Source organism: Tenrec ecaudatus, chromosome 4 (genome assembly GCF_050624435.1).
Source record: "Tenrec ecaudatus isolate mTenEca1 chromosome 4, mTenEca1.hap1, whole genome shotgun sequence".
NCBI lineage: Eukaryota > Metazoa > Chordata > Mammalia > Afrosoricida > Tenrecidae > Tenrec > Tenrec ecaudatus.
In genome coordinates this window covers 126,668,421-126,684,105 of record NC_134533.1, presented here as the reverse complement: position 1 = coordinate 126,684,105, position 15,685 = coordinate 126,668,421, and the positions used below count along the sequence as shown (strand labels likewise).

The following is a 15,685-nucleotide window of genomic DNA, read 5'->3' as shown; positions in this document are numbered from 1 at the left end:
TGTGCCATCCTATCTTGTGTCTCCTTATGAGCTGACATTGTCTGATGTTTCTGAGACATTTGTATGTGTGTATTTGTTTGTGTATGTTTATTCATTTTTCAGGAGGTTCTACAGTAGATGTAGTATTTGAATGTTCAAATTTGTCTGGGTTGTGGGGCTGATAGTCTCTCCTGGTTGTTTAAATAACAACAAAAGAAGACAAATTTATAATAGCAGCCAAAAAAAATCACAAACGTATTAGCTGACCAACAAACACATGAAGAAAAATCTCAGCAAGTAAAACAAAATTTTTAAAAACTAAAAACCTCAAACCAAACAGTGAAATAATAAGTAAGTAAATTTAGAAGAAAAAAAATTACCCAGGCTTGAATCAGCAGTTGTTTCCTCTTTTTTAGTCATCAGTGTGTGTTTATCAAGATACACTATTATGCATATGATACCAGAACAGCCACAGGTATGTGACAGTGGATGTGACAACTTTTCTGGACACCAGAGGGTTGCTGAGATAGAGATACCTTTGTGTACCAGGGAGTACTGGGACAGTGGGTTCCATTCCCATAAGGGTCTTAGGCTAAGACAGGCTTATGTGTTGTTGGTGTTTATTTCACTTAACTTTCTCTCCCATCACCCGCTTCCAAGATTCGGGGCTCCATTTTCCCCCCTCTGTTTTCCCATGCCTCTATAAAAGGGGGATTGTGTAGTATGTCTGTCTAGGTCATTATCAATACAGAAGACCTCTCCATATTTTCCAGAGAAGGGGATTCTGATCCCTATATGTGATAACCAGAAGGGATACTTTTGTCCAGCTGGCTTTTTTTGTAGGGAAGAGGAATCTGAGACTCAGGAAAGTACCCTTCACTGATAGAGGACATCGTGGAACTTCTGAACCCTACTTGCCTGAAACAAGAGCTAGGTTGAACATTGATGTGTCCCAGGTCTCAATGGAATTATACAGTAGGAATGATGCCCTCTGTTAATTTAGCAAGTTTGTATTTATCTCTTGAGGTATTGCTTGTGAAAGTTTCTGCTGCCTCCCACCCTGCCTTCCACACTTTAGTCAGTGCGAAGCTCCAAGGCCTTCAGTTCAGATCTTCTGCTTCAGAGGGTCCAAGGTCTGAGTCCCACTCTGTTTTGTCTCTTCCTAGGCCAAGTACAATGTTTGACATACAGTAGGTGTCTTGTGGGTGTTGAATGAGTCAAAAGGAGCAGATGGTTTACATTGCGTGAGTGCATATGTCCCTGTGAGAATGTGCCTGGTGAAAATGCATAAAGCTTTCATTAGGGATATCTGTAATCACTAGAGTGATGGGGAGCCAGGAGTCACCTTCTATCTGCATCATGGGCCACTTTGTCAATCTGGTGAGGCCTATGAACCCCTTCTTAAAATGTTTGTTATATTTACTGAAATGTAACATACGTACAGCAGAACACACCATACCCCAAGCACTCAGTTCCTTGAAGCTACCCTCCAATTTCCCCTACCAGATTACCAGAATAGTGTTTTTGCATGCACATTCCAAGTGAAGAGCTGAGTTCTATTTAGCCCAGAAACTGAGCATGTGCTCTGGGGGTATGTGGTTGTGGAACATGTAGGGAACATAGGAATTTGCACGGGCCTGAGTGAGGTGGCATGGGAGGTATGTGAGTTTAGGTGTGTGCGTGGGTACCTGTGTGGTCTTTGGCTGTGAGCAGGGTGTGTTGGGCATTCACAGGGTTGGGAATAAGCTGGGAGTCTGTGTGGCTCACAGCTGCAGGGCAGCGGTGTCACACAGAGTCCTGGTAGGAAAGGAGAAAAGGTGAATCCAAAGTTAGGGAAAGACATAATGGGTGGGTGGGGGGGCGCTAGCGGGCGCAAAGGGGGAGGCGGGCAAATGGAGGCGGTAGCAGAGCACTGGGGGTGGGGCAGCATGTGTGCTGCGGGCACGCGCACGCAGCCCGCGCGTCCCCCTCTAAGCGGCCATGTTGGTGTGTGGGTGTCAAACAGAACCTAACACGGCGGCTCTACTGACTCTAGTCACTCCCGTGCTCCCGGCCCTCCTGGCGGACGAAGCTGAGTACCGGGCCATCCCGGAGGAGCGGAGGTGAGCGGGTCTCGCGCGCGCGCGCGCGTGCGCGTGTGTGTGTGTGTGTGTGTTGATCTGAGAGGGGCCCTGGGCGCGCAAACTCCCACTGCAAGCAAGGTCCGAAAGCATGCCCCCCTTATTGCCTGAGCCGGGGACTCGCCCCAAGCGGCGAACCCCCTTCTTTCCTGCCAGGCTGGAGCTTGGCTTTTTTCTGCTCCAGATTACTCTTTCTTTTGCAAGACACCCTCCACCCCTCGCCCGTTTTCCTGTCGGAGAACTCCATCAATACCCTTAAGAGTCTGGGGTTCCTCTAACTTCCACCCAAGGTCCCTTGTCCTTTCTCGGCCTTCACCCAAAGCCTTTCAGCTTGGTGCACTCTCCTCCTCCGTTGGGCGCTCATTCCTCTAGAGGCTGCTCCCTCTCCACCCGCGCGCTGTGCAGCGTCCACGCTCCAGGAATGGAGAAGAGGTCCCTTTCTCTGTCCTGACTCCGCCCCCCCCGCATCCCACCACCCCCCCCCGGGAAGTAGGGTTGTAGTAGGTGGGCTTTCTCTGTGGCATGCAGGTTCCTTGTCCCGCTCCACCCCACCAACAGTGGGGAAGGAGGCCTAGAGCCTAGCTCCAGCTGCCTTTTGTTCCGTGTGGGATCAAGACCCCGCCCAGTGTCCCAGCGCTTGTAGTGGGGTGAGTGAGGAGTGGCCGGCCTCTTGGTGGAGACCCTTCCTCTCTCCTCATGAGTGGCTTTTCCTAGAAGGGACTATGTCAACAGATTTTTGTTTGTGACTTAAAGTTCGCTCAGGGCTTTGTAGGGTTGGTAAGCAGCCTGGGCTTTTCAAAAATCTTGACTTGTGCAACCTTATTCAACTCCACCTAGGGGGCACCTCTGGGGCTCCTCATTATTTTGCTGCCCTGAAATCTGTTCTTTAAGAGAGCCATCATAAGGGTTCAGATAGGGGAAACTAGCCCAGAGATGCAGTGATTTATTTAATTTAAACAGTTGCCTATTACTGATTTTGCTGCAATTGAAAACTAGGTTGTACTTCATGGTAATATATTTGAAATAAAATTGACAGATCCTCAAGGTATGTGCTATATGTAAATTGGATGCTTTTGCCTACTAGTGAAAGACTGCACTGTTATACAATAAACTCTTTAGATTGACAGTACAGTATAGTATGTACAGAAACTGATAACAAACGTTTAGTATGACTATCAAAACATGTAGATTATACATGTGCTGTACCATTATATGCCTGGTGACAGAATTGCTTTGTATACAAGCTACACATGATATACATGTGTTGCATGTAGGAAGCTAATGGATTTGCTGCATATGATTTTCTGAACAAGATTTTTGAACCCTGCTATGGGTCCAGGGACACACAGTCACATGTTTCCCAAACAGATATTATTTGGCATATGACAATATTTGTCAAATTTCTCCCATATGCAACTTGATGTTACTTACATTAGTCAAGTTGTGCAATTTTTACCCACATTTGGTGTTACCTTTACCCTCACCCTAAACAGAAATGTGCTCACTACAAGAGTACATTTTGCTTTTGCCAATTGCATTGTCGATGACTGTTTCTGTCCATATGTTGCGTTTTTGAGACTGGGTGAAATTTTTAGGAAGTTGTCAATATTTTCTTTGGTCTTAATCAGCTTGTTCAAGATATATAATAATAGAAGCTTAGTTAGAGAAACCATCACAATCAAATAGGTGTACCCTTAATTCACTTTGTATATGAAACCATTCCATTCATTGCCTGTTGGACTATATCTATTTTGAGTCAGGTTGTCAAATCCAAGCTGCCTTGAAGTGCAGGTATTTGTGATTGGAAACACTGAGTGAGACTTAGGAAGTTTAAGCACCCTGGGAATCTCCGTCCGAGTAAGAATTCAAAGCCATTTCTATGTTATTCCCAAACCTGGGTTCTTTCTTCTGCAAGCTCTTCTAGAAAGCCACACAGAAAGGGTGATTTAAATTACCAGGTAACCGTTGGTCTGTTAGTCTCCATCAAAGTGTACTTCGAAGTTAGAAGTCATGCATAAGGAGATCCTTATCATTTTCGACTATGATGTGCTAGGTGCCACGGAGTTGGTTCTGACTCATAGTGGCCCTCTGTACATCAGAAGAAAACACTGCCTGTTCCTGCATTGTCCTTACAATTATTCTTATGTTTGAGCCCATTGTTGGAACCACTGTATCAGTCCACCTCATTGAAGTCCTTCCTCTTTTTCGCTATCCCTTTTCTTTACCAAGCATGATGTCCTTATCCAGGGACTGGTCTCTCTATACAAGTCTAAAATATGTGAGCTGAAGTATTGCCATCCTTGTCTTTAAAGACCAATCTGGCTGCACTTCTTCCAAGATAGATTTATGCGTCAATGTCAAGAATCTAAGGGACCACTTTGGCTGACAATCACTACATTTAGACATTGTTCATGTGTATAAACATTGGGTTCTTTCTGGTGACTCATCCTGGAAAACCCAGGTGTGGGAGTGATTTTGTACCTTGAATTTAGAAAAATCTTTGCTTGGTTCTGCTGCTTGCTGGTCCTGGTCCTGGTCCTGGACTTGGGTAACTGTGTTGTACTTTTAAGCCTTCTAGAGACAGAACAAGTAGCTACATTCTTTCTGTTCAAAGCAATGCAAAGAGACTAGGTACCCAAAGAGACTTTAAATAAGGCACCCAGATGTTTTCTTCATGATAACCTAGAGGGCAAGTCGGCTGAGATAAGCAGGTTTGTCTTAAGGGCTGTTCCCCAGGGACAATGCAGGGTAAGGATGGTAAAACATCTACAATGAATCATTTTGGGTACAAGCTTTAGCTTTCCTCTCGCCTCCAGCCTTTATGAAGGCATGTCATCCTCATGACCTGGGGAGTGAGAGTACCAAGGTAGTACTCTGGGCTACAAAGGCCAGGTAGCAGAGACTGTCAGATGTGGGTACAAATTTGTCTTCTGGCAATTGTGATGGCAGATTTTTGAATTCCTTGTCTTGAAAGTGTGGTCAAAAATATCTACCTCACAGATTAGACAACTAGGGCCTTCCTACAATGTGTGTCAGAGTCACCCAGAGAGCTCACAAAGACATTGCTGCTTTCATTCATTGAGAAAAGGCCCAAGATTTTCATTTGTAACCATGTACAGGTGTTGTTTCTGTTTGGGGACCTTGATTTCAGAGTCCTTCCCAAAAGGATAAAATGACTAAACATAAGAGTAACTCAGGACCTATCGGTGCAGGAAGGTGGGTGGGAGTAGGGGTGTTAGCTATAAACTATAACTTCTTTTTGCCTTTCCCTGGACCCTATTTTTTGGCTCTTAAATGCTTCAAAATACTGCAGTATTGTAATAATGGTGTTACATTGAGAAAGAAATTTGGTTTCTTAAAGAGGTGCTTTTGCTTTGTTTTTATAAAAAATTTTAAATCATTTTATTAGGTAGGGGCTCATACACTTCCTATCACAATCCATTCATGCATCAATTGTGTAAAGTACAATTGTACATTCATTGCCCTCATCATTCTCAAAACATTTGCTCTCCACCCAAGCCCCTGGCATCAGGTCCTCATTTTTCCCCTCCCTCCCCACTCCCCCTTCCTTCATGAACCCTTGATAATTTATAAATTATTATTCTGTCATATCTTGCTCTGTCCCACATCTCCCTTCCCCCAGACAGATCTGAGGAGATAAAAACATACACAAAACCAAGACAGAGCACAACCAAGCAACAATATACAACAAAACAACAACAACAAACCAATGACAAAAACAAAACAAAACACAAGGAAGTAAAGCTTGTAGTCAGTTCAGGGATTGTTTGTTGGCCGTTAAGAGTGTTTTCCAGTCCAGTCTGTTGGGGCACCACACCCTGGCCCCAAAGTATACCTTCAGCATTCCCTAGGGACTTCGCCGCTTCATTCCCTTGCTGTTCTGTTGCACCCCCTTAATGTTTTGCCTCGGTGTGGCAGGATCCGATTGGGTGCAATTTCCTCACTGTGTCTCCAGTGTTGTCCCATGTATGGCTATGGGTCAGTGAGGGACGTCATGTCTCCTAGTGGGGCCGGCCATGTGTTCCTCTCTGTTGACTGGCTGCTCTAATTGGGAACATCGACCTCCTGGCCTGGTGGGCCATGATGTGCTCCTCTCCCCTACTCCCCCTTCATCTGCTCCCATGTGCTCCGATCAGATATGTCCCTCTTCTGGAGCTGTAGATTCAGTGCCATCCTTTGAAATAAATTCTTCTGAGGAGAGGGGTAAGGTGTCCACTTAGTAGTTGGTGTTGGGGCCAGCCCTCCAGACCTCTCCACTGCTTCCCTACTCCACGCCAGCATGTTGCATTCACATCTTGGAGCATCAGGTTGAAGTCTGGTCCCTCTTTTCCTTTGGAGACACAAACAATACCCTCCCCTTGGGTGGGTTAGTGCCCTGTGACCCCGCTACCCTATTCTTTTTAAATTTTTTTAAATTTCCTTTCCAAAACTCCTTTTTAGTTGTCTACCATGTATATCGCTGTATTTGGTCTGGTCCCTGCCATAGTACCTGGTCCTCACCTCAGGAATATTTATATACCATAGCTTTTTCCCTATGCCCCATTTGCCTTTTTTTTTTTCTTAAAGCTTACCTCAGCAGCCTTTCAAGTCTTCCTATATTTAAGTCAATGCTATCTTGAGATCTGTTTTCTCTTTTTTGCCCTCTGGGTAAAGTTGTTCTATGTGGTGATTGCGTATTCATGCTTGGTGAGTGTTGTTCTTCTGCCCATACTGGGTTGGCAAGGATCTTTTATAGGCCTGGGTTTCTTCTAACATATTCTTTGAGTTTTTCCTTGTCTGGGAAGACTCTTTTTATTTACATTTTATTAGGGGCTCATACAACTCTTATCACAATCCATACATATACATACATCAATTGTATAAAGCACATCTGTACATTCTTTGCCCTAATCATTTTCAAAGCATTTGCTCTTCCACTTAAGCCCTTTGCATCAGGTCCTATTTTTTTTCCTCCCTCCCTGCTCCTCCCTCCCTCATGAGCCCTTGATAATTTATAGATTGTTATTTTGTCATATCTTGCCCTATCCAGAGTCTCCCTGCCCCCCCCCCACTTCTCTGCCGTCCGTCACCCGGGGAGGAGGTCACATGTGGATCCTTGTAATCGGTCCCCCCTTTCAAACCCACTTACGCTCTACTCTCCCAGTATCGCCCCTCACACCCCTGGTCCTGAAGGTATCATCCACCCTGGATTCCCTGTGCCTCCAGCCCCCATATGCACCAGTGTACAACCTCTGCCCTATCCAGTCCTGCAAGGTAGAATTCGGATCATGATAGTTGGGGGGAGGAAGCATCCAGGATCTGGGGGAAAGCTGTGATCTTCATCGGTACTACATCACATCCTGACTGACCCAGCTCCTCTCCTAAACCCCTCTGAGGGGATCTCCAGTGGCCGACAAATGGGCTTTGGGTCTCCATTCTGCACTTCCCCCTTCATTCACTATGGTATTTTTTTTCTTTTTTGATGATGCCTTATACCTGGTCCCTTTGGCACCTCGTGATCACACAGACTGGTGTGATTCTTCCATGTGGGCTTTTTTGCTTCTGAGCTAGATGGCTGCTTGTTCACCTTCAAGCCTTTAAGACCCCAGACACTATCTCTTTTGATAGCCGGGCACCATCAGCATTCTTTGCCACTTGCTTATGCACCCATTTGTCCTCAGCGATCGTATCATGGAGGTGTGCACCCATTGATATTATTTTTTGTTCTTTGATGCCTGTTAACTGATCCCTTCAGGACCACGTGTTCACACAGGCTGGTGTGTTCTTCCATGTGGGCTTTGTTGCTTCTGAGCTAGACATCCGCTTGTTTATCTTCAAGCCTTTAAGACCCCAGACACTATCTCTTTTGATAACCGGGCACCATCAGCATTCTTCACCACATTTACTTGTTCACCTGCTTTGGCTTCAGCAGTTGTGTTGGGAGGGTGAGCATCATAGAGTGCCAATTTAATAAAAGAAAGTATTCATGCATTGAGAGAGTGCTTGAGTAGAGGCCCAAGGTCCTTCCGCCACCTTAATACTAAACCTATAAATATAGACACATAGATCTATTTCCCCATCCTCATATATATATTTGAATTTACATGTCTTTGTCTAGACCGCTATAAATGCCCTTTGACTCCCAGCTCCTTCCTCCATCTCCCTTGACTTTCCTCCTGCCCCACTACCATGTTCCGTCCCCACCTGGGCTACAACTATACCTCTTCTCTACGCAACCTTACCCTTGATCATTCCCCACCAGGCCTGCCACTCCCCCCTTCACTGCCATTTTGGGTCCCATGTTGTTCCCTTGTCCCTGTGTTTGTTAACACCACTTCCTTACCCCCCCACCTCCCCCCACCCCAAGTCCCCCCGGAACTGTTGGTCTCGTTGTTTTTCCTCCAGATAGTTCATCCAACCTGTCTTATTTAGACAGACCTGTAGAGACAATAACATGCACGAAAACAAGACAGAGGAAAACAAACAACAGTATACAACCAGACAACAAAACAACAACAACAAACCACTGACAAAGAACAAAACAAAACACATCAAGAAAGAAGAGCTTGTAGTTAGTTCAAGGATTGTTTGTTGGCCCTTAGGAGTGTTTTCCAATCCAGTCTGTTGAAGCACCACTCCCTGGCCTGTCTGGGAAGACTCTTAGTTCTCCATTTTGATCGATAATTTGGCTGGGTAGAGTATTCTTGGATTTGCGTTATTTTCCTTCAATTTTTGGAATATGTTATTGCACCCTTTCCTCTTCGTCATAGTTTCTGCTGATAGGTCTGAGCATATTCTTATTTGGGAACCTTTATATGTGATTGTTTGTTTTTCCCTAGCTGCTCTCATGATTTTCTCCTTTTCCTCAAAGTTGGCTAGTTTAACTATTATGTGCCTTGGTGACTTCTTCTTGGGGTTCAATCTTGCTGGTGTTCTTTCAGCCTCCTGAATGGTTGCCTGGTTTTCATTCATTAGGCTGGGGAAGTTTTCTTACAAGAATTCTCTCATTATTGTTGCAGATGACTTCTTTGTTGTGTCTTCCTCCGGTAAGCCAATAATTCTATTGTTGTTCCACTTCATAGCACCAGACATAGCTCTTAGGTTTTCTTCAGCTTCTCTGATGATCTTTTTTTTTTCTTTCACTTTTTAATCATTTTTGGGGGCTCATACAACTCTTTTTTTTTTTTTTACATTTTATTAGGGGCTTGTATTGGACAGGGTTCTCTAGAGAGACAAACCAGATTGCTAGTAATTATATATATATAAATATATTTATAAAGCTAGATAGATAATACAAGAAATTAACAGTTAAATTACAAAGTAGTTAGACACTAGCAGTCCTTGCCAGTCCCCTTCTGTAGAGAGAGCTGGGCTATAAATATACAGGCAGCAAACAGCAAGGCAGGTCCCCAACTGTCATCAACTGTCGGTCCCCAACTCCAGAGATGAACATTCCAATCGTGTGGGCTTAAAGGGACCTCAACTTTACAGCAACACAGTCCACAGGCTAGGCATCTCACAGGTAGTGTACCCCTTTAAACTGAGGCACAGAACAAGCAAGGCGAGGCTTACCGAGCTATTTATTCCTCTGCCCTTCAGTTAATCCTACTTGTGTTTATCGGCCACGCTGGCACAATAAACTATCACAATCGACCCCTTGCCAACCTGGCACCTGTACACAATTCTTTACCCATACATACTTATATAATTTCCAGATATTAATGAAATCACATTTATACGTATCATCAATCATCTATCATACATGTAAATGAAAACACACTGAGTCAAATTATATCTGATATATCATACTTGAACAAAGGAAATATATGCAATAATCACATACAAAGAAAATACATTGACAATTACAAGCCTCGCTTTTGCAATTGATCACGTGGTTGTAATTGATAGGTACAACTCCTTTCTACTGCTACCCATTCTGTATTACCTTTGCCCTCAGCAAGCACCTCAGCTGGCTGTGGTTTTTGGCCTGGCAGTGTGACCCAGACTTTCATTCCTGAGGGGTTTGGGTCACTATAAGTAACAGTGCATGGTAGCACTAAGAGTTGGTCTATGGGATCTCCTGGATTCCAGAATATTCTTCTTTACCTCCATTATGTAGTACCAGTCCAATTTCTCCTTGGTAGTCAGGATCAATCACCCCACTCAGTACGGTGACACTCTTCTTGACCTGTTGATCCAAAGGCATGAGAAGTCCAAAGTGCCCAGGGGACATTCTCAGTTGCCAGTTCAGTGGAATCTATGTTGTTTTTCCAGGTGGGAGAGTTCCTTTCTTCTGGACCAGGACCTCCAGGCCTGAGGAACACAGGGTTGCTGGGACAGGAAGCAAAAATGCTGCAAGGGGATCACTAGGAGTAATAGTGAGTGGTGCCATGCCATCTTCCAACCCTTGGTTCCTGGACCCATGAATTCTGGCAATTGAAGACACAGCACCATATATTGGCCGCTGGTTTAGAGCGTATACAGCTTCCTGGAGAACACTGCCCCAGCCCTGCAAGTTATTGACACCTAGTTGGCGCCGTAATTGTGTCTTTAGGAGCCCATTCCATCGTTCTATCAAGCCGGCAGCTTGAGGATGATGAGGAACATGATATGACCAGTGGATTCCATAGAAATGGGCCCATTGCTGCACTATATTTGCTGTAAAGTGAGTTCCTTGATCTGAAGCAATGCTATGTGGGATGCCATGCCGGTGGATGAGGCATTCTGTAAGTCCACGAATAGTAGTTTTGGCAGAAGCATCACGTGCAGGGAAGGCAAATCCATATCCACAGTAGGTGTCTATTCCAGTAAGAACAAAACGCTATCCCCTCCATGATGGAAGTGGTCCTATGTAATCAACCTGCCACCAAGTTGCTGGTTGATCTCCCCCAGGATAGGTCCCATTTCTTGGACTTAATGTTGGTTTCTGCTGCTGGCCAATGGAACACTCAGCAGTGGCAGTGCCCAAGTCAACCTTGGTGAGTGGAAGTCCATGTTGCTGTGCCCATGCATAACCTCCTTCCCTACCGCCATGTCCACTTTGTTCATGTGCCCATTGGGCAATAACAGGAGTGGCAGAGGAAAGAGGACGAGCAGTCTCCACAGCGCGTGTCATCTTATCCACTTGATTATTAAAGTCCTCCTCTTCAGAGGTAATCCTTTGGTGAGCGTTCATGTGAGATACAATTAACTTTACTTTCTTGGTCCATTCAGAGAGGTCTATCCACATACCTCTTTCCCACACCTTGTCACCAATTTTCCAATCATGGTCCTTCCAATTCCCTGACCATACAGACAAGCCATTAGCCACAGCCCATGAATCAGTATATAGTCTCACATCTGGCCATTTTTCCGTATATGCAAACTGAACGGCCAGGTGCACTGCTCGAAGTTCTGCCCATTGGGAAGAGTTCCCTTCACCACTGTCCTTTAGGGAGATCCCAGAAAGGGGCTGTAGTGCTGCTGCTGTCCACTTACGAGTGGCACCTGCATATCGTGCAGAGCCATCCGTAAACCAAGCATGACTTTTTTGGTCTTCACTTAAAATATGGTAAGGAACTCCCCAGGAGGTCATAGGTGCACACTGAGAGAAAGGAAGCAATGTGACAGGAGTGGAGACTGTGGGCATTTGGGCCACTTCTTCATGCAGCCTACTTGTTCCTTCAGGTCCTGCTTTGGCCCGATCTCGTATATACCACTTCCATTTAACAACGGAGCGTTGCTGCGCACGTCCAACTTTATGATTACGTGGGTCAGACAATACCAAGTTCGTGATAGGTGATTCAGGCCTCATGGTTACTTGGTGGCCCTTGGTGAGGTGTTCACTCTCCACCAGGCCCAGTAACAGGCCAACAGCTGTTTTTCAAAGGGGGAGTAGTTGTTTGCAGAGGATGGCAAGACTTTACTCCAAAATCCCAACAGTCTATGCTGTGATTCACCAATAGGGGTCTGCCAAAGACTCCACACTGCATCTTTATCTACAACTGGCACCTCTAGCACCATTGGGTCAGCTGGATCATATGGTCCCAGTGGCAAAGCAGCTTGCATGGGAGCCTGAACTTGTTGAAGAGCCTTTTCTTGTTCTGGGTCCCACTCAAAAATGGAGGCATTTCGTGTCACTTGATAAATAGGTCGAAGTAGAACACCCAAGTGAGGAATATGTTGCCTCCAAAATCCGAAGTGGCCCACTAGGCATTGTGCCACTTTTTTAGCCGTTGGGGGAGCTAAATGTAATAGCTTATTCTTCACTTTAGTAGGAATATCTCGACATGCCCCACACCACTGAACCCCTAGAAATTTTGCTGATGTGGAGGGTACCTGAATCTTTGTTGGGTTAATTTCCCAACCCCTTGTGCGCAGATATTGTACCAATGAATCTAGAGTCTTTGATACATCCTCCTTAGTGGGTCCAATCAGCATAATGTCATCAATATAATGGACCAGTGTGACATTTTGTGGAATAGACAGGTGGTCAAGGTCCCTTCGGACTAAATTATGGCACAGGGCAGAAGAGTTGATGTACCCTGGGGGAGAGTTGTGAAAGTATATTGTTGCCCCTGCCAGGTGAAGGCAAACTGCGTCTGGTGGTCCTTTGAGACTGGTATTGAGAAGAAGGCATTAGCCAGATCAATAGCTACATACCAGGTACCAGGAGAAGTATTAATTTGCTCAAGCAATGGGACAGCAGCTGCAATTGGAGTCACCACCTGGTTAAGTTTACGATAATCCAGTGTCATTCACCAGGATCCATCTGTCTTCTTTACAGGCAAAAATAGTGAATTAAATGGGGATGTAGTGGGAATCACCACCCCTGCATCTTTCAAGTCTTTGATAGTGGCACTGATGTCTGCAATACCTCCAGAAATGCGGTACTGCTTTTGGTTTACTATTTTCCTAGGTAATGGCAATTCTAATGGTGTCCACTTGGCCTTTCCAACCATGATAGCCCTTATTCCACATTTTAGGGATCCGATATTGGTGTTCTGCCAGTTACTAAGTATGTCTATTCCAGTGATGCATTCTGGAACTGGGGAAATAACCACAGGATGGGTCCGGGAGCCCACTGGACCCACCGTGAGGCGTACTTGAGCTAAAACTCCATTGATAACTTGACCTCCATAAGCCCCCACTCTGATTGGTGGGCCTTCGAAACATTTTGGGTCTCCTGGAACTAGTGTCTGTTCTGAGCCAGTGTCTAGTGATCCCCGAAAAGTTGGATTATTTCCTTTGCCCCAATGAACAGTCACTCTTGTGAAAGGCCGCAGTTCCCTTTGAGGAAGGCTAGAAGAAACACTAACAGGATAAACCTTCAGTGATGTAGCAGGGTCCTCCTTACAAGGGACGGACCCGGCCTCCCCTTCATTCAAGGGATTGTGGGTCTGTAAACTGGCTCAGGTCTGCGAATTGATTGAGCGATCATGACTGTCTCTTCTGCTGTTCACCCGATCTACCATCCTTTCACCTGTACAGATCACGTAAATATTTAGTAGGCTTCCCATCTATTTCATTCCTAGGGACACCGTGGCTAAGTAGCCAATGCTGTAATTCCATACGAGACAGATTGCTTTGATTATTATTGAAAACTTCTTGTCTATTATAACCACGCCCACCCTGTCTCTGTTGATACAGTGCTGACACCTGCCCTCTACCGTCATGGGGACCAATCAGCCCCTTTGTGGGCAAATGTCGGAGTTCGCTTAGGGAAGTGGCCACTGTCAATCCTGGTGCACATAAAATAGCAATTACAGGAGTCTGAAGAGATGCTGGGGCCCACTTCACAAACTTGTTCCTTATGGTTGTGGTAAAGGGTATGTTCTCAGGATGCCCCCTTTTTGGGTCTATGGGAACATCTTGAGAGATCCATTCCAACATACCAATGTTGCTAAGCTTTTGGATGCCTTCCTCTACAGTGTACCAAGGTAGGTCAGGTACTTCAAGTTGGTCTAATCTAGGCCATCTGACAGTCCATGCGTCATTGAACCAACCAAATAAAGACTTAGATCCTTTTTTAGCCTGTCTCGCAGAGACATTGAAAGAAGCGTCCATTCTTAGGGGTCCCATATCCAGAAACTCAGACCGGTTTAATATTACATTTCGTGCACCAGTATCCCACACCCTTAGTAACCATTCCCAGGGATATTCTCCATGCTTTTGCTTATACGTATTTGAGAACTTGAGCAGGTCTTTATGTGTGTAGTGAGCTTCTTCTTGGATAATCATCTCAACCTCACCTTTAGGAGGTTTCTGACACTTAATTTTAGTGACAGGTCTAGTGGAAATAATGGGTGGTGAGGGTGTTTTCTGGGTGCTCTCAGCAATATCTCGTGAGGCATCTTCCTCGGGTAATGCTACTGATGCAGCCCCACCTGGCATATCAACTTGAATAGTTTGGCTAATCTGCTCAGGTGTTCTAAGGGCTCAATATCCTCTTCTTCTGGATCATCAGCCCATATGTTCCCATCCCATGTTTCAGGTTCCCAACTTTTCCCAATCAATGCCCTTACTTTGGTTTCAGACACTGCTCTAGATCTGCAATTCAGCTGCTGTTGTCATTCAGCCACTCATTTAATGAGACTCTGGACCTGGTTCTCAGCAATGTCAGCTTTTACTAGAGGAGAGAAGGCTCTCCTTTGTAGCGCAGATGGAAGTTTTCAAATCCGTTAGTCTGCACCTGAGGCACACTTTTGAGGCTCTGAGATCACCCCTCTCCTTAATTACACTTTCCATTGTAAGAAGGACCAGTCAACCCGCTGCCCTATACTTGTCATCCTTACAAAACTCCTGGAAAATATCAAACATTCAATCACTCAGAAGCTCTCCTTTAACCAACACCTCATCTATCGGTGGTGCTACTGAAGGTATTAACTTTGCTATTTCACACCATGGATTAAAAAGAGAAGACTCACCATGCTTTGCGATGTTAAAGTAGCATTACTAGTGTTAAGACTAATCACGCTGGAGAGCCAATTTAAGAAGCCCATAATTATGATTTTATTTCTGTAGAAGCATTCCTGGTACCAAAATGTGTTAGACAAGGTTCTCTAGAGAGACAAAATCAGATTGCTATTAATTATATGTATATATATAGATAGATATATAACACAAGAAATAAACAGTTAAATTATAAAGCAGGACAAATGGCTCAGTACAATTCAAATGTATTAGACAGTTGTGAGACACTGGCAGTCCTTCAAGTCTTGAGGGCCGCCGAATCGTCCTCTGTAGAGAGATTCAGGCTATCCCGGCACAGGCAGCAAACAGCAAGGCAGGTCACTAACAGTCAGCCAGGTCACCAAGAGTCAGTCCCCAGCTCAAGAGATGTTAATTCCAATTGTGTGGCGAAGCAGGTCTTGAAGGAACCTCAAATTACAGTGACACAGTCCACAGGTTAGGTGTCCCACAGGTAGTGTAGCTTGCAAACTGAGGCACAGAACAAGCAAGGCAGCTGCACACTGGTCCGATGATCAAAGAGTGAGAGACAAGAAAGGCATTTATCTCTTCGCCCTTCAATTAGTCCCCTGTGTTTATTGGCCATGCTGGCACGATAAGCTAACTACCTCACTCTGCCTCTTACAAACACACAAGAG

The 15,685-nt window shown here is 45.0% G+C and overlaps 1 protein-coding gene across 4 annotated transcripts in view; it reads left to right on the top strand.

Annotated features, from left to right (window-relative positions):
- The first annotated feature begins 1,947 nt into the window (after positions 1-1,947).
- The window catches only part of EPN2 (epsin 2), a 118,859-nt gene continuing 105,121 nt past the window's right edge, over positions 1,948-15,685 (top strand). For 3 of the 4 annotated variants that reach the window (XM_075546778.1, XM_075546777.1, XM_075546775.1), the window contains exon 1: positions 1,948-2,081. The gene's annotated coding sequence lies outside the window, so the exon portion shown is untranslated. Of the gene's footprint in view, positions 2,082-10,373; positions 10,478-15,685 lie in introns of all 4 variants that reach the window. The other variant, XM_075546776.1, reaches the window with a different exon arrangement.